The following is a 25,514-nucleotide window of genomic DNA, read 5'->3' as shown; positions in this document are numbered from 1 at the left end:
TGGGGCAATTTTAGAGCGTTGGAACTCGAGGGGTGCAAAAGTCATCGGGCCCTCGTTCTCTATCTCCACGGCAAACACTTAAAATTATCCACCCTGCGGCGTGCAAATACGTTCCGAGGAAAACGTGCGCCCCATCGAAACATAACCTTCAATGACCAACCTTGGAAGAGGCCCGCGATTCTGATGACCGATTCTTTCAAGTGGGGAATTTGGGGATCTGTGGAGAAGATGGAAATTTGAGATGGGAATTTGAGGGTTTGGGGATTTAAGGATTTTAGGAGGTGGAAGTTTGGTGATTTGGGGATTTGGGAATTTGGTAGGTTAGGAATTTGGGGATGTGAGAATTTGGGGGTGTAGGTATTTGGGAATATGGGAATTCGGTAAGTTGGGAATTTGGAGATGTGAGAATTTGGGGGTGTAGGTATTTGGGAAAATGGGAATTCAGTAAGTTGGGAATTTGGGGATGTAAGAATTTGGGGGCATAGGTATTTACGAAAATGGGAATTCGGTAAGTTGGGAATTTGGGGATGTGAGAATTTGGGGATGTGAGAATTTGGGGGTGTAGGTATTTGGGAATATGGGAATTCGGTAAATTGGGAATTTGGAGATGTGAGAATTTGGGAGCATAGGAATTTGGGTGCGTGAGGATTTGGAGAAGTGAGAATTCGGAAGCATAGGAATTTGGGTGCGTGAGGATTTGGGGATGTGGGAATTTGGGAGCATAGGAATTTGGGTGCGTGAGAATTTGGGGAAGTGGAATTTGGAAGCATAGGAATTTGGGTGCGTGAGGATTTGGGGAAGTAGAATTTGGGTGCGTGAGGATTTGGGGATGTGGGAATTTGGGTGCGTGAGGATTTGAGGAAGTAGAATTTGGGTGCGTGAGGATTTGGGGAAGTAAAATTTGGGAGTATAGGAATTTGGAGATGTGAGATTTGGGGGATGACGAAATTAGGAAATATGAAAATTTGAGGGTATAGAAATTTGGACATTTGAGAATTTGGGGGTGTAGAAATTTGCAGATATGGGAATTTGGGGTATGAAAATTTGGGAGTATACAAATTTTGCAAACTGAAAACTTAAGAGTGTAGTAATTCGTCATACGAGTACTCATAGATACACGACATAACCTCCACATGATCCCACATCACAACCTGCTCCATCGCACCTAAAAAAAATCAGCCACCGCCAACATGACACTCTTCCATAGCAGCTGTGTTCACATTTTTGAGAGAATCCGAACGTAAAAACCGCTGGAAAGTTTGATGCGATGGCGGCTAGGTTCCCACGTGTGGCGTAAACACTGACGGAAAAACCAGGGCCGAATGAGGATTATTTCGATGGCAGCAACGTTAGTCGCACGCTTTCGGCTGCAATTTGGTCTTCATTTCTACTTGCTCGCTTTTTCCCGCCTCCCTCTTCCGTTTTTGTTTCTTCCCGCGTAACCGTTGCGGCCGTATTAGCGGTTCGTGCAATCATCAATTTCAAACAAGAGAACGAAAGAGAGAAAAAGTTTGGCCGCCGGCTTACTTAAACAAACAGTACGCTCTACGAAATGAACGGCGAAAGAAAGAGAGAGATCGTGCGGGTAAACCTTCTTCGTTTCCGACTTACGCTTTTTTCTTTTCTAAGCAACGAGATGCACGACGTGTTGAAAATGTTTGCTGAAAGCTTACGAAACCAAGTTCGGAGCGGTGCGATCGGGGCTGGGCGCTGAAACGGGAACTGCGATGATTTCTGACTCGTTATTTTATACGTTGTCTTGTTTTTTTATGTAAGGGAGGAATAATTATGTTTTGAAGAAGTTTTTGTTGTATATTGCAAGGTTAATTGGCCTTAAAGGTCACCAATATCCCCAAATTCCAAATCCCCTAGTTCCAATATCCCAAATTCCAAATCCTCCAATTCCCAAATCCCCAAATTCCAAATCCCCCAAATTCCAAATTCCCCAAATTCCAAATCTCCCAAATTCCAAATCCCCCAAATTCCAAATCCCCCAAATTCCAAATTCCCCAAATTCCAAATCCCCTAGTTCCAATATCCCAAATTCCAAATCCTCCAATTCCCAAATCCCCAAATTCCAAATTCCCCAATTCCCAAATCCCCAAATTCCAAATTCCCCAAATTCCAAATCTCCCAAATTCCAAATCCCCCAAATTCCAAATTCCCCAAATTCCAAATCCCCCAAATTCCAAATCCCCCAAATTCCAAATTCCCCAAATTCCAAATTCCCCAAATTCCAAATCCCCTAGTTCCAATATCCCAAATTCCAAATCCTCCAATTCCCAAATCCCCAAATTCCAAATCCCCCAAATTCCAAATCTCCCAAATTCCAAATCCCCCAAATTCCAAATTCCCCAAATTCCAAATCCCCCAAATTCCAAATCCCCCAAATTCCAAATCCCCCAAATTCCAAATTCCCCAAATTCCAAATCCCCTAGTTCCAATATCCCAAATTCCAAATCCTCCAATTCCCAAATCCCCAAATTCCAAATTCCCCAAATTCCAAATCTCCCAAATTCCAAATCCCCCAAATTCCAAATTCCCCAAATTCCAAATCCCCCAAATTCCAAATCCCCCAAATTCCAAATTCCCCAAATTCCAAATTCCCCAAATTCCAAATCTCCTAGTTCCAATATCCCAAATTCCAAATCCTCCAATTCCCAAATCCCCAAATTCCAAATCCCCCAAATTCCAAATCTCCCAAATTCCAAATCCCCCAAATTCCAAATTCCCCAAATTCCAAATCCCCCAAATTCCAAATCCCCCAAGTTCCAAATTCCCCAAATTCCAAATCCCCTAGTTCCAATATCCCAAATTCCAAATCCTCCAATTCTCAAATCCCCAAATTAAGTGGTTATAAAATATATGTTTATGTTCAGGTGAGGTTAGGTTAGAGGAACTTCATTGCAGAGGGCGCTGCTGAGATTAATATGTGATGCATTGTTAATACTTTGAACTCCTATGTCGTCCATTTTGTCACATTAATATACATTTTTTAATCTCTCTAAGTTCTACACTTTTGTTACATTTTCTCAAAACTAAAAATAGCTCTAGCTCTTCTCTCTGAACTTATTTTAATTTAAAACAAAGCCTATACTGCATCTATATATTCTTCCCTAAGTCACTCTTCCCTATTCCGCCATTTTGTTCACGACAGTCATGACACAATATGGCCGTACACACAATCAAAATCTATTTTAAATACGAATCTATCTCCTTCAAAATATAAAAAGAAAAATGAAAAACGACTCTACAGACTCTAAACGTAAAAAACTACGTAACAGCAATGAAAATACTCAATTTCCTAAATGTACAAAGAACAAACAAAGGGTTAAAATATTCCTATAATCATGTCTAACCGAGATTTCCCGAGAGGCTGATAAACGCGCTATAATATAAACAGATCTTCCGACTCTAACGAATCCACTGTTATTAAATCCTTGATATTATACCGAATGCAAACAGAGGTTATGTTCGCAAATCTTTACGGTAAGAAAAAAGGAAGAACATCGGCGTGATAGGTGGTTAGGAAATTTCATCGAATATTTTCAACGCAAAAATCCAAACGGAGGAAGCAAGGCACAGAATGCAGGAGAAGGAGGATGAAAAGAGAAGAACAGACGCATCGCAAAGAGAAGAGGGGGAGAGAAAAGGGGGTTCCACCATCGTCTGCTCGTCCAGGGGAAAGACGACAGGTGCACATTTCCCAGAGACCTGCGGCAAAACGCGAAACTGGAATCGCTGCCAGAGTACCGTGACCTAACCTCGATACACGTACCTAACCTTCTATCGTTGCAGTTGCCGTTCTCCCCTTCTTCTCTTACTCTCTCGCACATGCTATCTCTGCTTTATTTCTAAATACTTCGAGGCGTCCTTTAACGTTGTAAAAGATGAGAGTTTCGAAAAGAGATTGGGGTAGGGCAAGATATTTAGGTATGAGAAAGTGTCATTATTTTGGGGGTTCTTTTGGTTCTTTTGATGAAATTTAGTTTAATTTAATTTTGGAATGTTAGAAGTGGAGGTTCACACAAGTTTAAGTTCTCAATTCTGAATTATTATATTACCAAATTCCTAGCTTTCTTATTTTAAATCCCAAGTATTCACTTCTTTAAGTTCCCAAATTCCTTATTTCCAATATCCCCAAATTCCAAATCCTCTAGTTCCAATATCCCAAATTCCAAATCCTCCAATTCCCAAATCACCAAATTCCAAATTCCCCAAATTCCAAATTTCCCAAATTCCAAATTCCCCAAATTCCAAATCTCCCAAATTCCAAAATCCCAAAATTCCAAATCCCCTAGTTCCAATATCCCAAATTCCAAATCCTCCAATTCCCAAATCCCCAAATTCCAATTCCCCAAATTCCAAATCCCCCAAATTCCAAATTTCCGAAATTCCAAATCTCCCAAATTCCAAATTCCCCAAATTCCAAATCCCCTAGTTCCAATATCCCAAATTCCAAATCCTCCAATTCCCAAATCCCCAAATTCCAATTCCCCAAATTCCAATTCCCCAAATTCCAAATCCCCCAAATTCCAAATTTCCAAATCTCCCAAATTCCAAATTCCCCAAATTCCAAATCCCCTAGTTCCAATATCCCAAATTCCAAATCCTCTAATTCCCAAATCCCCAAATTCCAATTCCCCCAAATTCCAAATCCCCCAAATTCCAAATTTCCCAAATTCCAAATTCCCCAAATTCCAAATCCCCTAGTTCCAATATCCCAAATTCCAAATCCTCCAATTCCCAAATCCCCAAATTCCAATTCCCCCAAATTCCAAATCCCCCCAAATTCCAAATCCCCTAGTTTCAATATCCCAAATTCCAAATCCTCCAATTCCCAAATCCCCAAATTCCAAATCTTCCAATTCCCAAATCCCCAAATTGCAATTCCCCCAAATCCCCCAAATTCCAAATCCCCTAGTTCCAATATCCCAAATTCCAAATCCTCCAATTTCCAAATCACCTAGTTCCAATATCCCCAAATTCCAAATCCCCGAATTCCAAATTCCCCAATTCCCAAATTCGAAATCCCCCAGTTCCAATATCCCAAATTCCCTAGTCCCAATATCCCCAAATTCAAAATCCCCCAATTCTCAAATCCTCAAATTCCAAATCTCCCAATTCCCAAACCACCAAATTCAAAATCCCCTAGTCCCAAAATCCCAAATTCCCTAGTCTCAATTCCAAATTCCCGAAATCCACATCCTCGAATCTCCCGATTCCAAATCCTTATTCCCAACAACCCAAATTGCAAATTCCCCACTACCAAATCCCCAAATTGCAGAAATCCTAAAATCCAAATCCCGAAATTTTCTTTGGACATCCTCCCCAAAACCAGAGATTAGGTATTCGGTAATATTTGCTCAGTATGTATGATCGAGTAATTGGATAGTGGATTCGAATAATGGCAACCGTGAAACGAACCAGGTCCGCTAAATAAACTTCCACGTGACCGGATGAAATTCGCCATTCGAGCAACTCGAAAAATGTGTAGGACCGTGGAGATACACAATCAAAACGGAGTGGCACACGTGGGAATGGAAATAGTAGCGCACGAAAGAAACTCGTCGAGCGTGATGCTGGATAAATAGAATTTAATTTACATCGGGGAACACAGTCGCGCTCTTCGAGGTAACGAGCAAAATCAAAAAGAAGGAAACGAACCAACGGAAGACAGGGAATGATGAACAAAAAGTATCGAAGCAATTAAAATTGGCAATTAGGAAGGTACACCGAAGGTACAATTTTTCCTGCCATCTTTTTTTTCAACCCTCGCCGCATTCGGTTGCACCTCTCAGATGAGAGAAAAAGGGCAAAGGGAGAAAAAGAAGAAAAGAAAACAGAGGAGAGGGCGATGGACCAATGGAAATTGGTTCGGTGTTGAACAAAGGACCAACGGTGTCCATTGGTATCCGCGGCTACAGATCGATAATCGCCGGATATGGAGCATCGCCCTGCTGCGACCAGCATCGGGAAAATCGTTTCAAAGCGGTTTATTGCCGGCGCAAGCGTCGCGGAACTCGTTATGCGCATTTCTTTCCGGAAAAACATTTATAAATAAAACTTTGAAATACTTCTTGATATTGATCGCAGTCCCATTTTTCTGCGATATCAGAATCTGATGAGGGTTGTATGCAGGGTGTCCTTTTTAGAATGTCATCATAATGTCAGGAAGGTTTTAGGATGTTAGTTTGAGCTGTGTAGTAAGAAGATGTGTAGTAAGGTTTCGTAATAGGATTATAGCAAGTTGTATATTCATCTCTTGCAAAATACTCTAATTATTAAAGTGTGGAGGTTAAAGTCTCCACATGTTATATCATCATGCGTTGTAACTCCACATACTATACCACTACGCGTCATATCACTAAAAGTAGAATCACCACGCGTTAAACCACTATTAATTGTATCACTACGTGACAGACCTCGAGTCATATCACCACGCGTTGTATCGCCGTGTGAAGTCCAAAGTTTCCACACGTTATATCACCACGTGTTGCAACTCTACATACTATACCAATACGCGTTATATCACCACGCGTTGCAACTCCACATACTGTACCACTACACGTCATGTCACCATGCGTTGGAACTCCATATATTGTGTCACTACGCGTCATATCACCACGCGTTGTGACTCCACGTACTGTACCATTATGCGTCATATCACCACGCGTGGGAACTCCACATATTGTATCACTACGCGTCATATCACCACGCGTTGTAACTCCACATACTGTACCACTACGCGTCATATCACCACGCGTGGGAACTCCACATATTGTATCACTACGCGTCATATCACCACGCGTTGTAACTCCACATATTGTATCACTACGCGTCATATCACCACGCGTTGTAACTCTGCATACTGTACCACTACGCGTCATATCACCACGCGTGGGAACTCCACATATTGTATCACTACGCGTCATATCACCACGCGTTGTAACTCCATATATTGTACCACTACGCGTCATATCACCACGCGTTGGAACTCCATATATTGCACCACTACGCGTCATATCACCACGCGTTGGAACTCCATATATTGCACCACTACGCGTCATATCACCACGCGTTGCAACTCCACATACTGTACCACTATGCGTCATATCACCATGCATTATAACTCCACATACTGTACCCCTACGCGTTAAATCACCACGCGTTATAACTCCACATACTGTACCACCACGCGTTGTAACTGCACATACTGTACCACTACGCGTTGTAACTCCACATACTGCACCACTACGCGTCATATCACCACGCATTATAACTCCACATACTGTACCACTACGCGTCATATCACCACAAGTAGAATCCCCACGCGTTAAACCACCACCAATTGTATCACTACGACAGACCTCCACGAGTCATATCACCACGCGTTGTATCGCCATATGACCACACTCCACCCAGCACTAATTTACCACGTGTTACAACAGTAATACCTCACACCACCACTATCTATACTACCACCAGTACCAGAAACTTCTCCAAATTAAAACGAAGTAAACAAACAACACTTCACTCAAGTAAAAAGATAACCCTTCACACAACAATCTCCCAATATTCATCTCCCAGTGAAAAAATCACGTGAATCTGGAAGAGAACGCGAAGATTGTTATATGGACGTGTGGATGAGCTTACATTTAATCGCGGTTTAATTCGAAATAAAGTAAACAACAACGCAGCCGAAAATGCAAACGTCATTATGACGTTGAATGCTAAATCGGTTGTGCGAAACGTTCCCAGGGACATTTGTACACACATTTACGCGTCACCCAAAGAGCAACAATTTCCTCGTTTTTCCAGGTAATTTCGAATTTAATTGGCACACCTACAAGCACACGAAGGAACGTCAATATCGATGTCTCACCGGCGTCGTTCGTCTCACCGTCCTATGCGTCTATCTCCTTTGCCCGTACAACGTTACCGCCAGGGGCTATCTTGACAACTGACACGTTATTATGCCATGGTAATTCGAATTTAAAATAAGCAATTAATTAACCGACCGATCTTTACCGCTTGCGGTACAACCTCCTTAAATTATGAACTGCGAGTGAATACTTTATACATCTGTATGCTGTGTATCATATTTGTGAAATGACGTTTGCAACTTGTGGTGTACGTTGAGGTAAAGTTGGAGTTTAGGTTAGGTTAAATTAAGGTTAGATTAAACTGAGCTCTAGAGCTAGGTTAAAGTAAGGTTAGGTTAAATTGAGCTCTAGGGCTAGGTTGAATTAAGGTTGGGTTAAATTGAACTCTAGGCCTAGATTCAATTAAGGTTGGGTTGAGCTCAGGCAAGGTTCTGTTCAGGTTGGGTTGAGATCAGGTTTGGTTATGTTATATTCAGGTCGGGTTACCTTGCGTGGAGTTTAGGTTATGATAAGTGAAAGTCAGCTGAGATTAGGCTAAGTTTCACTTCGTGGATGGGTTATGTGCCTTCATAATTAGAAGCAACCATTAGGACTGCATGCGAGAGTCCTAATGTAGCTTGTATCATTAATTTCAGTGGTCAAGCGGCTACAACGTCAGTGATGTAAAGCATCCTCGTATCAATGCATAGCAATACAACGCATTGCTACATCAACGTGTGGTAACATATCGTCATATCAACATATGAAAATACAACGCTATCAATGTGTAATGTCACACGAACAGTGTACCACTCTACAATTATCGCTAAATTATAGTAACATTAGATTATATATTTCTTCCTCAACACCATCTCGCAAGAGACCCACTTCCCAGAGTGGAAATCCACTACGGAAGACGCAGCATTTCACGGGCCACCCGCAACGAGTGCAGCAACGGGTCCCCATAGTTTAACCCGTGGTGTGTTTACGAAATTACGGATGATAATGTAAGCATTTTTTCACGCTCTCCACGCGTGTGGGTCCACGTTCGATACGTACTGCTCGCGCGTATACGCGTCGCGTCCCGCTCCGGGGCTAATTTTAGGGTGTTCAACCCCCGTACGGTATGTTGGCCGACACCGTGTCTGTTTACATGTACGTGCGTCCCACGAAATTCTGACACCGAATGCCATTAAATCGTCCAACGGGCTCCTCTTCTCGGAACCGCATCGAACTCGCGCTCATAAATGACCTTCGCACGTTATGCTACTTCCTTCCTGTCTTCCGTTGAAAACGCACCTTAACACGGTCAAAATGCTTAGACAGATTAGGTCTCAATTATTTTATTTACTCATTTATGATCACACAAGTGTATTTAACATCACACAAGTTTTCGTACAAATACATTAAAATTCGATTTTTATCATGGTCTACAACTTGAGGGTACTTCATAACCTTTACTGATGCCTCAAGGTGAAATCCGACAGTAGATGCAGATATTTACATTGCACGAAAGTTTGATCCTGTATGAGGCTTCTAGGCTCTTGAGGCTTCTATAAATTCCTTCTAACCTGAAGATAAGCTTCCTAGCCTGACCTGAAGAAGATAAACTTCAATAGTAGATGTTCATATCGCACAAATAAGATCAAAATGTAATTCTTTAAGCTCCTCGCTTTGAGGATGCATCTTAATTTATAAAGTAACGTCACAAAATAAAATGTGGATGAATATACGAAGAGTTGCATAAGTTTGCTCCTAGGGAAATTGAGGTTTTCTGACCGCGGTCCGCCTGAAAGCGACCCGTGAAACCGTAAACATTTCCGTTGTTGTCGGCGGCGTCTCTCTTTGGGCTTCGTGTTACGGCATTCACGGCCGAGTGCACCCGCCACGCGTGCATAATGGCGTGCAAGAAGAGGCCATGGGCTCCAAATAGCATTAAGTCATTGCCGGTGGGCAGTGGTGCGCGTGATATCCTGCTGTCGCCTACCGATTGTATTGTTACGTGGGCATCGCGCGTACGCATTGTACGCCCGCTAGATGCACCTTCAGGATCCTTCGACCCGCTATACCCGCAACAATGAGAAACACACAATGAGATCATTGTTTCGAATTCTTGTTTCGATGGTTACGGTGTATTTGCTCCCGTGAGAAGGTCAGTCGCATCATTGGTCGATTAACTTGTATCTTTCACGTCGGATCAGATTAGAGTCCTTGCTTTTTATTCACTGATTGTGTACTTCTTTTTTTAATTTAATTTAAACACTGCACATGTATTTTGGGTGCAATGTTTTTGGGTGAAGGCTTCATTTGTGATGAGGTGTTTAGTAATGAAGTAATGTCCTTGATATCAGGATAGAGAGCCTAATTCATGAATATATGTGTTCTAAATACCAGGACGTACGTCTTAGATCCAAAGACATAAGGTCCTAAATACTAGAACGTAGTTCTTAAACACTAAGACATAGAGTTTAAGTACTAGCCCTCGTGTACTAGCATCAAGGACGTCCAAACTCCACATGTGGTAGCTAATGTACCATAAACATTAAATGATCTTCACAACATTCAAAATTGGACACATAAAATCTACCCATTCACATCACCTCCATAGAGATGATATGAGATCCACATGTGACCTCCGATAGTGTTACTAGAAGTGCTACTAGAAGTAGTGTTACTAGAAGTGCACAGTAGATCACAGTGTCCCAATCAAAATGAATGTTACATTATCTAATACACATCCCATAAAGATACACCTCATGTCTTTGAACTTAAAGACTGCCTAACCTAACAATTAACCGACAAATCGCAACGAATAGTAGGCCCGAACAATGTGGACCTGAAAAAGATCATCGTGTTGACAGTGGGGAGGTAAATCGCATACACGGTTACATTCACCGATTTCACGGTAAATCGAGCGTCCCTTAACCATAGATCTAGTGTGCCTCCTGCGGTGTCACGCTAGAATGAGAGCATAGAACGGCGGGGATCGGGCCGCAGGTCATCGTATCTTCAAAATAGCATTACCAGCGGTCATAATGGCTCAATCGGTGCGTTGTTGATGTGGCTTAAACTTGGGATAAGGGAATCTTCTGATGGGGTGGATGTTGCTGACGGGCTGAAAATGGAAGATGCTGGCAAATTTTTCTGTATCCAGATTTTTTATGTCGGAGATTTGGACTCTTGGCTATATAGAGCATACTGCAATATGTGACGACTAATATCAAAACTAGTATAAAAATTACAGGGTGTAATAATTACAACTTGTAGCGACATGACAATAAATTTGATTACAACATATGTTTATACATGTAATATAAGACCCAGTAGCACCGAGTGATCAAACAGACGAAATATTTAAAATCCCAGAGTAAATGTATCGTGTATCAATGTCGATCGAGCGAAGAAAAGAAATAATCGTAAGAAGGATAGCGCAAATAAGCTCATCCGATGCTGTTTCTATCGGAAGCGTTTTAACACAGATAAAGGGTCGCGACAGGGTGGTACAGGCGATGACGGTGATTTAATATTTTTCCTGTTATGAGTATAAGCTCGCTAGTTTATTCTGAAAACAGCAGCCAAGCACCGGTTCTCGGGTTCTCGTACAAAACCACCTGCACGAACGAATCACCATCGCGATAACCGTCGGTGCATTCTGGATCTTACTTATTTGCTTCTGTATTTACCTGTTGATCTTTCTGTTTTTCCCATTTTTCGTTCACAAATCTTTTTTCTCTTAACATTATTTTACACGATGTTGGATCATTCTAGATACTTAACTAGAAATTATGATCTAGAAATTTTTAATATGAAGTTCAATTTTTGATGAGAGATTAAAAATGTTTCTCTTGTTAATCGATGAAAGAACATTAATGAGATGAATAAAGCTTCGGATAATAAAACAGTATGGTTCAATATTTGAATTAAAAAGTAACATGATGGTGTATTTCGTATGTGAGCGATTAGTTACGGAGGTCAGATGTAAAACCTTTTCTGAATTTCTAGAGCTCGACAGTTAAGATTCGAACAGTACTTCTGTACTGAATAAAGATTCTTATTTCGCCTGGTACTCGTCCGACAAGAGGTGCTTTTTGTCCTGCCTGCGCATCCTACGCGCATATTTAACTTGGCATACCTACATCAACACCTTCTGCAGCCGAGAAACCTTCGCCTCTTTATCTTCATCTATTGCCCGCTTCTTAAAATCGTCGCATTTTAGCAATAAATAAATTTGGGAAATACATCAAATCTACTAACGTGAAACTTCAAAGAATACCAGTATTAATGTAGGATATAGCTTTTCATTCTTTTCAGTCTTCATTCTTGGTAGCCCAGAATTGTCGAGGATTTAAAATTAAACACTCTAGTACAGAAAAATAAATTTTTAATTGTTCAATAAATTTCACACAATATTCACATATATTCTAAAATATCTAACACATAAAAGTTACCCTACATAAAGATATTTAAACAAAAATGTATAAGTACCTACTCTACCATGACCTATTCACTCAGCCCGTGAATAGAAAATTTAACTAATATAAGTCTGTTTTCCGTTTCGATTTCGTGATCACCACAGTTCGGAATTGCATGTGTACGCATCGTCGAGCCAAGCATAGTTACATTCGGTCACGCACTGAGAATATTTTGTCAATCGTCAACGATGCTCGTTAGCGGCATCCGTCAGACACGCGGACACGTCTCGACGCTTTGACTTCTCGAAATAATCACGTAGACGCATCGGAGCTTGCTTTTCCTTTTTCTTCCTCGCTCTTGTTCTCGAGGCGTTTATGTGGGTCTGCGCTAGACGTAAATGCGTAACCGAAACTTTTCCGTCACAACAATCACGCATGTAATAAAAAAGCGAACATCTAATTAAATATTTACCAACACGGTCGTTACAGTTAATTTATATTAACACCTGATGAAACTGTCGAATCAATAAGGTTCATCTTGAGCGAAATAACTGGGAGTTCACTGTGTTTGGGCGTCCATTTGTAACAGCGTAGCGAACACAAAATGGCGGACCACAGTCGTTGAAACGTCTTAACGTTCTTTAATTTCAGTTTATATAAATTGTTCCAGTGCACCACTTAATTTATGTTAATATGTTATTTTGTAATAATGTCACAATCTCTGTAGAGACTAGTATTAATTGTATAATGCGATCGTTTTTAACTGCTCGCCGTGACAATGAAAGCAGAAACTGGTGTATCAGTTCCACGGTCTCAAGACCGAGTGCATAATCCTTTTCATCTTGGACACGTATCCGAAGCAGTTACAGCTTCATGTTGATGCTGGCAATGAGTTGTGTTAGCACAACACAACTTGTCACGGCTGCTTGTTGCACGTTATAAACGTATTATGACAGATACGCCAAGCGTGGATCAGGAATATTAGACAGTCCAAGCTGGTAAATAATAATCGTCGGAATCATGAGGCGAGCGACAGGTAATTAAAAAAAGATCAATTTCACTGTGTTGGCGAACCTGAAGTTCCACAAGATTCATCGATTTCGACGTTACGCTTGTTTAAATGTCGATTGCTGCGTTTCATGCACTTGCCACACCTAGGGATTCCACTAATAACTCGGATCAGAGTGAATCTCGGCGTCGATCAAAATCAAAGATCTCCTTTGGAAAAGTATCAACAAACTGAGCGTCAATCGTGTTTCGTCTGAAGATGCGAGTCCTTGGAAATTATGGTTAGAGTGGTATAACGTGGAGTAGCTTTTTAGGTGATAGATTTCTATATTCATTATAATTTGGGTTGAGATATTTTACAATTTGAGGATTTGGAGATAAGTACTTTAATCTGGGGGTGGATTTGGGAGTCTAGGATTTCGGGGTCTAACTTGAGGATTTGGAAGTTAGGGGACTTACAACATTCTTCAAATTAGGTTACTGAAGATTCATAAAGTCAAGAATTTGGCATTTAGGTATCTGGGGATTTGAGAACTTTTTGACATGGAAATTTGGGAATTTGACGACTTGGAAATTCTTCAGTTTGGGAATACAACCCGAGGATTTGAATATTTTAAGAGCTTGAGGATTTCAATATCTATTACCTTAAAACTGCCAATGTAAAAATTAGAAATATAGGAGTTTGATGATCAAAAATTTTTAAGGGTATCAACCCTATCCAACCTCATACAACAGCTCCCTACATATCATAATTATTCAAAAGTTCTTAAACCAACTGATTAAACACTCCAACATCACTGAATTTGATACAAAACAGTCTATCACTCGTAAGGTATTAAGTTTCACCTAACCCTATCTACCATGAACGAGCAGATTGAAGCCGAGAAGAAGTCGGACGTTTACGAATCTAGAAACACGAATGAAAAAGTTGGGCCGTGTTTTTTGTGTTAGAGCAATCTTTTGCGAGAGCGTCGTTGCCAATAATAGAGCAATAAGAAAGGCTCATTGGACGACAGTGGCGTGTTTCAAAGCGACGGTAATGGGGCTTGAAAGCTGCCGGCTAGGAAAAGGAAGTGGTGGAAAGAGAAAGGGGTTAAAAAAAAAAGGGAGAGACGAGAGACATTCGTCTTTGAAGGCGTTCAACCGTTTGATAGCGGAACCACCCAGCGTTGGCACTGTTTGCTCTTTTCAGAGGAGGAAATCGGCTGCGACCGTCGGAAACGTTTATTGGTCTGACAACCGGAGAAATCGAAATTTTCACGCGTCGGGAGGACTCTGTAAATGAGTTGTCACAAGTATATCGAATTAAATGTCTTGCATGTGAAATGGAAACCTAAGCTTCACAAGGGAAGTGATAATATAGTAACGAAATGTTAAGTCGAGTACAAAAAAGTGCGTAAACGCTGTTAGGTAAATCAGTGAAACGACTATGTTTATGGAATTTGGTTTCTCGATTTTCCTGAAGGGTCAGTTACAAACGACACTTTCCTGTTCTGCCAAAATCGGTGGGCGGCCACCAGGAATTGCTTCCGGTGCTCGTTAACACCCAACAATTTATTCCTAACGATGAGAACAGACTCATGGAAATATAAATCATATTGTACCTTACTTACATTTATTAAAAAAGCTATTTACATTTTTACAACTGATTTTATTTCTCTAAAAAAAATTCTCCTAAAATTACTTGCAGAATTTCGAATCACTCTGCCTGATAAAACCGTAACATTTTCCCTGTGCCGTTAATTTATACGAGCCTGTATAAATGAAATTAAAATGACGCGAAGGGGATGGCATCGACCTCTCCATTACCCGATATTCTGCAACGCAAATCACGGCTGGTAAGCAGACCTAATTACGGAAATTAACTGTGCCGGTCGTGTAAATAACACCCATTAAATCTCGAAACTCGTGGCTGAAGAGCCTTCGGTTGTCTGCGTGTAACCCGTGGTTCGACATCAGACCTTCGCGAGGCGTCAGACCTGTCGACGGTGGGTGGATGCGTTCCCGAAGACGAACGGCTTTTTTACGTGACGCCAGACGTTTCTTACGCCTCGTCAACGTGTCAACGACTTGACCGATGGATCGACGAAGGATTCTCGAAACGCTGTCTGGATCACGCTTTCGCATAAAGTCCCGTTGATCGATCGGGATGCTTCGTGATCGGGTTAACGGGTATCCAGTTTCTCCTTACGTGACTCGCTTTTATTTAAAAAAATTTACGATTCCTGGGTGGCATTCTGAACTGCAACTACCTAGAAATTTATAGCAATTAGGATACAGTTTACGGTTATGTTTGAATTTACTATGGCTAAATCTGTAGCATATTCGTTATGTTAAGTTTGCAGGAATCTGATGAGGCAAAGTCAAGAAAAATAAATTTGGTATGAATATTAATATGAAGGATTAAATTCCAGTATTAAGTCCCTTATTTATGTCAACGTGAATGAGAGATTCTTAGTCATCTAGGGATCTCTAGGAAGGGCAAGATACAACCAATCATCTCCATTAATCGAATCAGTGTACATTCTTCTCTCGTAAGACGGTATTGTTTACGGGACACGGCCGTGTCACCTCGTCCTGGAATGAGATCGCATAAATAACCCTATGGAGCCTCGAGTCATTCCGCAGACTCATTGTGCGCCACGTCGAATTTCTTTCTGTTTCTCCTCTCCGCCCACCTCTTCCCTAGCGAGGAATCCCAGCAGTATGTGTCACTGTTGTGACGCAGCAACACGGAGACGGGAACAACGGGAGAAGGTAGCAACGAGAGGCGATGCTCGCAGTCAGTCTCATTGTCCGATCGAAAAATGACCACACGGATTTTTTCTCTCGGTTCCATTGAGTCTGGAGTGGCTCGAGAGACTCGAATCACTCTCTCTCTTCTCTCTGCACCCGTTCTTCCCGTCGGGTTTCATTCATAATACCATCCTCCTCGAGTGGAGGCTCGAAGCGGACCGGATGGTATTTCGTTTTCTGACAGCCCAGCAGCGGTTGATCCTCCCGTTCGAATTACGAGCCGAGTGTCCAGGAGCCGGGGCATTTTGCTTATAGTATAAATAATCGGGCCGATAGACGCGCCGTGAGTCGTCGAGTTTTCGGCAATGGGACCGTTCGCGATTCACCCTCTGACCACCGTCGAGCCAGAATCGAGATGTGGCGAGCATCGTTGCGCAAGTTTACTTCGGTTAGGTTGAAAAATTGTCGTTAAATTTTCCATCGGTACACCGTTCAACCAAGATGGTGCCGTACTGTCTGCAGAGACGTGGAATTTCATTGGAATTCATCTTTCCTCGTCAAATATTTGCTTTCTCGTGGGGGCACTCGAATCACTTTGACTCGCTTCGTCGCGGCTCCACGATTCGACGTTAAGAATACACGCTGCTATCTCGTGTTGACCAAGAAATCGATATATTTCGTACTTGACGTTTTCAAACTTGCCATCGCGTAATACATCCACGGCCGAAGAAGTTCGGCGACGACGTAGCTTTCGGCGAAGTTAAAATTGGCGGCAAATAAACGCGTCGGTGGTAAATCTGGACGTTTGGATAGAGAAAAGAAACAATTTCGGGATAGTTTGTTAGTTGCACGGTAGCTGTTGTTTTTATTTTCCTCGACTAACTAGACAGCTTGGCACCTAGAGCACGCTGTCGACGCACCAACGACCAACTATTATTCTTCCGGTCGATTCGTCGATCGGCGGAACGTTTTATCGTTGATTTATCTCTTGTTTGCTTTCTCTGTACGCGCGGAAACACGGCAAACGACCGATTTATGATCGTCCCGATAGAGGGACGGATCCGAGGAGTCGCCGCGACGGCAACTTCGCCGCGGTGAATAAGCAGGACACGCGGCGAAGTTGCGTCACACGCGAGTCTGCTGATCGCTCTATTCTCAGAAACTTTGCCGATTTAACAGGCGACAAAATGCAAGGTTATTTTAAAACGATCGTTGATCAGCGTAATCGCAGTAAATATAGATCAGAATCCGAACTACCGTGACCATCTGTCAAACTCTTTGCATCTTTCATTCACATAGTTTCTTAACTCGTGCTATATAAAACTTCATGCGTTACCACGCAACTTGCTGTACATTCGATACAAGGTGGATTAAGTCTTCAAGCTCTAAGTTTGCTTGCAGCTTCAATTTTGGAGAATTCATCCTAGTACATATTTAGTTACTCTGCTGGAACAATTCATTCTTATTCGTTGTATCACCACGAGTTAGATCACTGTTCGTTAAATCCTTATATGTTAAGTTATGTCACTATTCCTTAAATCCTTATACAGCACCGTATTAGAGCACGTGTTCGCTCATCACAGGATATCACATTTTATCACACACATCACTCGCATCGCCTAATGTATCCGTAAGACCACATGGTAAATCGCTTGCCCCGGCACTAATTTCAATTTGTAGAGTAATATCAGTGACACTTCCGTTATGTCTTATTTATATGACACGAAAAGTTGGTAACTATGCAATCCACCGACTGACTGGAAGTTTACAGGAGCAAAGCGAGGCAAAAAGAAAGGGGGTGAAAGGAAGCGAGAAGGAGGACGCTCGTTCTGTGTTGACTTTGGCCCGAAGCCTGGCTTAGGTGGCAGTACGGATGGAAATATCGGCCGCTAAAATAATTCGACGACAAAGAGCGGCGATCCAACGACAGGTCCGACAGTCGAGGATCTCCTATTGGCGGGCTTTTTAAACCGTCCCGGCTTCGAAAATAGTTTCGTCGAAATTTTCGGTTCCCTTGTATACGATGAAAGGTCTCTATTTTATGGGACCGATTCAATTGAAACGTACGTGTCCGAGCAACAGAGTACGCTACAAAATGAAAGTTTAACGGTGCATGTGGTCTGATATATGAAACCTCGACATTTTCTTCGAAATGTCCCGGACTTTCAAATTATGGTATTCGACAATTCGCAGAAACCAAGAGTAAATAAAATTATTATTAAAATGATGAGATTTACATTTGTATAAGTACTATATATTACTAAGATTGTGGTGTATAAAATGAGAAGATGAACTTAGCAGAAGATGATGGCATACAATGCTCGAATGTGATAATCTCTTTGGAAGTTGCGCAAACTTAGGAAGGATAAGGGAAAGGGCGTGAAAAGCAGGAAGAAAGGACATCGATTGTTGGGCGCAGCAGGACGTGGGAAAGCTGGTGGACAAGGGACGTCAGAGTTGCCCGTGACCATTCACCTGTCAACTACCTTCTTCCTCTTCTTCATCTTCGTGTGCCAGCGCGTTTCTTGGTGGCACAGCATCGGCGATGCCGTCGACTGCTCACGTAGTCGCGCCTACCAAAACATCCTCCACCGATCCTCCATTTGACTCGCCATTCATAGCCCGTGAAACAGCTTAATATAATCCTATTTAAGGAGATGCCATTGTGACTGTACCTAACGTGGTACGTGACCGAAATTATTTACTCGTTTATTAGATGTTGCTGACCGATCGAATGGATTCGATGGCCATTGTGCCAGTCGTTGTCACCTTGAAGAGCTCTGGTTAGCCTCTTTCCGATCAAGGATGGTGATCGTGGACGTTGGTCGAAGAACGGTATTGACTCAGTGGAATAAATTACGTTTGATTTATGATCGGAGAAGGTTTTTCTCAGAGATTAACCAGGCAATTAATTTGATCCCCGACTGGTACGCAGATACGTTCTGGGAAACTCGACGGCAGTAGAAAATTTATACGAGATTCGAGGAGTTTCAAACTCACGCGAGGATGAACACCGTTCGCTCTGTCGATCCGGAAACCATGGGATCGCGAATCTCGTGGAAATCTTGTTTTCTGTGATGACATCTCGTATACACGAACATGCACTTAGGTAACTGTGCTTTGTTACGTGGATAAGTATACCACCAGCTACAAGATTGTTTAATGTCAGGCTAACAACTAGATTCAACAAATAATTTTCAATCCTAACATTTTCGGTAAAATGATAGACTTACATTGTATAACTCTAAAATTATTTATAGACACTGTGACTGTACAATTGTCAAACAGTTTGCAATGTAATAAATAACAAATCTATGCCGAATTACATACGCTATTCAGATAAGTCAGACTTCAGTAACTCTCGATAGACGAAAGTTCCCATTGACATTGCAGAGTTTTCAGTGGAAACGTGCAGTATCTTGGTCATATCATTCAAATCAAGAATCTACAATAAAACACAGTACACTCTTGTTATTTTGTCACACTCATTTGTCAAAACAATAGCACAACTTCACATTCAGAATAAAGAATGCTGAGCTATATGATGAATTCATTTGACGTTATTGCATGTTTTCAAGAAAACAAAGAAGGTTCTTCAAGATGTCCTGAACTTCTGTTGCGTACTTAAATAGAGTCGTATCACTGGCAGGGAGCGATTAGATGCAATCGAATTCCAGGATCGGTCTGTCGGCAAAGTTTACACTCGAGTCTGGGCATAGCTTTGCTATGTTAGGTGGGCCAACATAAGCAAACCTCTTGAGACGAGGCACATGTGGCCAACAATGGGCCAAATAGCGTAGAAGGTTACATGTGTAACGTAAGATAAGGACCGGAACCGGATGCCAGGAATTAAAGACAAAGGTTTTACCGAAGAGAACCTTGGGAAGGCCGAATGACCGATAGAGTTCCGTCTTCGTCTTTTATATAAAAAGATCAAACTTCGATTGTCATATGTGAATTTTCTGTAACACAAATGCATAAAACTCTTGCATAATCAGTAATTTTATAGCTTTCACGTTTATTGTTATTCACAAGTATTAAGGCGATTGCAGTAGACACTCCTTATATTGCCATTCTGGTTACTTAAGCAAGATCTCCTTCTTCAAGACCATTATACACATTATATATATTAAAATTGTATACAGTGACGTTCTGTAACACATGGTGACATTTTATATGCCTTAAAGTTGATATACGCTAGCACCCAGATGAAACGTTAGACCTCAGTCTACGGATCATCGAGCCTAATGGCTCCGCTGGAGGCATCACATGTTTCTACGATTCTTAGACTGACAGTTGGGTCTCTGTTCGGATATCAGGTTATAGAAGCCTCGTAGGACAACGATGGCATTGTATTCTCGTAAAGAATACATATTGATAGACACCTGTCGAATATTCAATTTTAACGCTTTTTCGTATCACCATGAAAAAGCAAAAAACTCTATACTCGAGTTTCCATAGCTAATCAATTTCCACGCTTTCAGATACGCCAATTCGAGGAAGGTACACAGAATCTGCGGGGCTCCAGACTTTCGCAGGATTAACCGCAGACTTTCGTTGCTCCGTGAACGTCAGGAAGTGCTCGTGTGCCGGATTGACCCACGGGATTAAAGGCGGAAGCAGCGAGGCAGGTCCTGGTCAGCAAGGTGACTCGCGAGGACCACCCGTTGGGGCCGTTTAAAGGATTATCCTCAGAGGTGCCATCGTGTCAAAACACCGACCCTCGCTGAATGCCTTGACTTCGACTTTGTCACTGTACCGATGGACCAGTTACAAAAAAGGCATAATAGCCTTTGCTAACCACAAAGCAATTCTTCCTCCGAATCATTCTCCTCTATTTCTCATTAAATAAAATCTGTTCCTTACCTAAAAATAAATTAATACTAATCAATATTTGCCGTTAGAATTATTTACCATTCACCTTCAGTGACAATTTCCAGCTGAATATTTCAAACACACTGTCAGCAAGCACCTCGTCACAATTGACAGCACAGTTTCAACCATTTCGTCACACACTGTTTCACCTCTGCGACCATCACGTTTCTGTTACCACACACCACGGCAATCGACCATACGTGTGTCCGCGTGTATGTGGACACGTCCTGTCAAATAGCAGCCACAGCAATGGCTACCAAGCACATATTGTCCCGGTCACAGGCTGCTACCGTGGCACTGACAGTCAGCTCCATTAAGACCCATTATGAGCTCGCCCCGCGAAAGGTACACAATGTCCGCGTTGCACCTTCGCGGGAGAGGAGTTTCTGTCGCTTGCACTGACTCGTTATAACCGAAAGACAGACTGGCATCGCTCAAGGAACGATAACGAGTTTCACTGTGTATGGGACAGATCGATAGGGCGTTAAAAGTGGATCGTTGAATCTTTCGCTTAATTGCGGACCTTTCATCGGCGAGACCCTTTTCAGCCAAGTCTGTATGAAGCGTTTATAGTACGGACAAATTTGTTTATCATAAAACGGAGATTGCCTAACATGTTTAAATCCATCGATAGTGAAGTTGGTTATCTGTTACAAAATTTTATGTTTCAACATATTTCAACAATGATGCAAATATGTTTGCATTCTTGTGAGGGATAATTACAAGTATCAGTTAAATATTTACTCTCCGTGATCGTTAGTGTCACTAGGGTTTGTCCCAAGAACCCTTTTAAAAACAAACTACTCCGTTTCAAAACAGAAACAATCTAACATCAATGCTTTGTTCAGCCAATAGTACGTTCACTATCTGTCATTGTTTGTTTACCTAATCGCCGCATTGTTTTGTGTTCACGCGTATGAATGCGCATTGTGACGCAGGCTTGAATGACTGAAAAAAATAACGCGTGACAAAAGCGTGACAAATAGTACGGTCCTCTGGCATTTCACACGTGCAAGTTCCAGCCGGAGAACGAGAGGAAGCTGGGGTCGTATTAATTGTCGTTGCCTTTCGTCAGGCCGTTAATTAAGCGGTCACCGCCTGCTCCTAGGAGTTGGGGAGGCCTCTTCTGACCACTGGTGCCACGCTGTCTTGCGGCAAACCGTCCGGAAAGACGATCGTTTACATCTTTCCAAGCGAGAAAGTTGTCGGTTCATTTTCTACACAAACTCTGTGGAAACATTTGTATCATTTTTCCTCATTAATTAATGCATTCATTCATTCATGACTGTTCAAACTTCTTTAATAACATTAATCCATACATGTTTCATTGCTATCAGAAATATACGTTCATGATAATATGCAGAAGATACAAGTATTCAGTCTTTGCTTTAGAACCTTATATCCTAAGATATATTCTCATTTACCACGTCCAGATCCGCGCATCTCTAGAAGCAAAAGCACACGATATAAATATGTGCATAAAAGAATAAAAACTTGAAGAGGTTGACTCTGTTACATTATCCATGGTACATATATTTAACACGTTTGAACTTGCAGTGCTTGAAGCGCAACGTAGCCAAGAATATTTCTGTCCGTCGGTCGACGTCTTCGGTGCTTTTCATGACAATTCGTGAGTAGCCAGGTTTTCATTCATGACGGAAAGCTAAGTCTCGTATCCTCCGACAGGATTCCAAAAACGGTTCACTGTTTTCTCAGGCAGCCGGGCCAGGCCCTGTCCGATATTGGCGGCACTCTGTTTTCTTAAGCAGCGGGCCCACTTCCTTATTGCCACGCCCGGGAAAAAAAGAAGAGGATAGACAGCGTTCGGTGCCACGCTGTCTGCCAAAGACGGCATTCTCCGGCGACGCATGACGAGTGCAGTCGTTCTTTCTTTCCTTCTCTTCGAAAGTATTTCAGAGATCTCGGCAACTTGGTCGAAAGTGACCGTGCCACAAAAAACTTCGGTTCGTCGGGATCTGTTTGCTTGCTCCCTTTTTAGTACTGCTTCATTTAACGTAGACCAATTTTTTACACTTGCAGAGTCTATTTATATGTTTAAATATTTAGGAACAACGTACTTAATACAAAGTATGGATTGATCAATGATCAAATTTTGAAGCAAACTTAATTATGTTTTAAAATATAAATGCGCAATAGATGCATGTTTTCATGTTTTGGAAGAGTCATGCTAGTACAAAAATGTAACTCCACAATTCAGAATACCCAAAGCGTATTTAAAAAGACGAGGCACAATTGACATCTCAATAGAAACATACTCCTACCTGAAAACGTATTACTTCCATTGTCCTCATAACGAGCGACACTTAAACTCTCTTCATTTTCCCCGAACTCCATTTTCGTAATTGAAAGTCTATCCAATGAACCAATAGTAACGTGGCTTACCTCGTCTCCCCTACGTCCATATTCGCAGCCCTGAACTTCCGCGTGCACGATCGAAGAAAAGCGCAGGTCGACGAAGAAAAGGCTATCTAGGTGGGGTGGCCAGAGCCGCCCTTCGAGAAAGAGGAGGACAGGAACGAGGAAATATCGACGAAAGGGGGATGGGTTTCTTTGTTTTGTGTGAAAACAGCCCCAGGGGTGACGGACTGTGGCATCAAACCAAACTGAATATTGCGTCCACACTTACGTCGCTTCCGTGTCCTTCTGAATACATAGAAAAGGTGGAATTGCCGTGAAAACAGGAAGGAGAACGGAATCTAGTTCTGACACGTACCTGAACGAACAAGGAGGTGGAACTGGGATATCGATCCGCGGGACTGATCTTTCTGGCTAGGTGTGACACCAATTCATCCTTTGCTTTCCTCGTTCTACCGCTACCATGCAAAATGCACTACTTCCACAATACTTTATTCTTTTAATAATTATATTGTTGTAGATACTGAAATATTAATTCTTAATTTTAGTAAAATGCAAGACAATGGTGAACTGTGAAAAAGGGTAAATATGGGGACACAGTAAGAACATTGTGTCTAATACAATATAAAAATAATTTAAGTGTGACAACTGTTGTTTTTCTCTGAATATTATGAAACATTTGATAAACTATTTAATTATGACCAGATAAATGAAATTGAATTTCATATTTTATAAGATGACTTATTTGTAGCTTCAGTATTATTTACATATACTGTCAATGGAATATTGTCAACATTTCAACATTCTCAATAAATATGAAGAACATTGAAATATTAATAATATATTAATTCTGAGGTTTCTGCAAGACCCAGTGCTGACGTTAATGTTCGCAAGAAGTAACGAAAGAAATCAGAACTTACCACAGGTTATTCTACTGATTCATGTGTCGCGTAAAACACGCAAGACGACGCTCGCGTCATCTGCGATTAAACGTGACAAATTGTCGTTCTACAGTACCGACAAATCACGGTAATCCGTATCCGTTTGTCTTCAAGACGTTCATCATTTTTTCCCGGTCCGGCAGAGGGGTCGCATTACGGGTCTCTTTCTGCCGTATATGCGCTGAAAGCTCGAGAACAGCAGATCTTCTCGGTACCAAGGGAGAAAAAGAAAATAGGAAAGCGTGAAAAAAAGAACGTATCGAGACGTAAATCAGATGGCAATTAAAATTAGCGAGGCGTTCGCGTTAAACGGCCGGTTACATTTATCCGTCCACGGCTCTTTGATGAGTTTTCCCGAGAACGCCTCGGTTACCTCGAACTTCTGTCGGTTTTTCGGCATTTGCAGCTCAAGGTTTACGCGTATCCGTTGTCGCTTCTCTTTGATGTTGTTCGCCATCGAACCCTCTTCCTTCTTTACGTTCTTCCCGCCTCTTTTCTCTCTCACTTCTTCCGTCCTCTTTCACGGATTTCTTCCACTTCCTCTGCTTCTCACTCTTTTGCAACAATCACTTTTCACAATTTTTTGGTTACTTCTTTCTGTCAACCAGAGACGAGTAATATTTAAACACACCATGAATATTATTAGAAGAACAATGTGATACAATATAGGGATAGTAGATACAACTAAATAATTTGTAAAAATTAAAAATACTACCTACATAAATTTTTGACAGTTTTAAAATTCTTCGCACATTACGCGATGTATAACGAAGGTTAGGATTAGGGACGCCGATTTCCCGCGCAAAAAAAAACGACTATGTAAAAATTTATACATAGTAGCTTAAAATTAACTGGAAATTAACTGGAATGGATGTCTTATTCAATACATCATATTAATATCATAATATCACTAATATCATCATAATATTTCCAGTCTTAAAAATATTCACCGAAGGAACACGCACACTAGGGTTCACGTTGTCAAGTACAACTAATTAAACCGAATTTTTATATTTTACCTTTCATCCGAATAATTGTACGAACGTCATCGTCGAAAGTCGGGATTTGGACTTTCCAGATCAAGCTGGAAATTCACGAAGAAGACGATTATCCATGTCAGGTTAACTGGTGGCGTTATTCAAATCTAAACCGTATAATCCACAGATTAATGTAAATTTTAGTGAATGGCAACGTTCAAATCACTGCGGTTTCCTCCTTTTTCCCGCTGAGTGACTGGTGGCGTTGTTTAACATAGAATGCATAATCCACAGGTTAATCTCGACCTATTTACGAGTTAATCT

The 25,514-nt window shown here is 41.5% G+C and overlaps 1 long non-coding RNA gene across 3 annotated transcripts; it reads right to left on the bottom strand.

Annotated features, from left to right (window-relative positions):
• Positions 1-11,773: 11,773 nt before the first annotated feature.
• On the bottom strand, positions 11,774-25,388 carry LOC143264074 (uncharacterized). 3 transcript variants are annotated; one of them, XR_013037559.1, is made up of 6 exons: positions 25,233-25,388; positions 24,587-24,810; positions 24,193-24,417; positions 23,631-23,795; positions 23,300-23,560; positions 11,774-15,537 (listed from the first exon to the last, which is right to left on the bottom strand). It is a non-coding gene; the product is annotated as an uncharacterized LOC143264074 (long non-coding RNA). The 3 variants fall into 3 exon arrangements; XR_013037558.1 differs by having other exon boundaries at positions 24,193-24,810; XR_013037560.1 differs by having other exon boundaries at positions 23,300-23,557; positions 24,193-24,810.
• Between the last annotated feature and the right edge of the window lie 126 nt (positions 25,389-25,514).

The sequence above is a fragment of the Megachile rotundata genome, chromosome 3 (assembly GCF_050947335.1).
Source record: "Megachile rotundata isolate GNS110a chromosome 3, iyMegRotu1, whole genome shotgun sequence".
NCBI lineage: Eukaryota > Metazoa > Arthropoda > Insecta > Hymenoptera > Megachilidae > Megachile > Megachile rotundata.
Note: the sequence above shows the minus strand (reverse complement) of the source record. Positions and strands in the feature narration are given on the sequence as shown.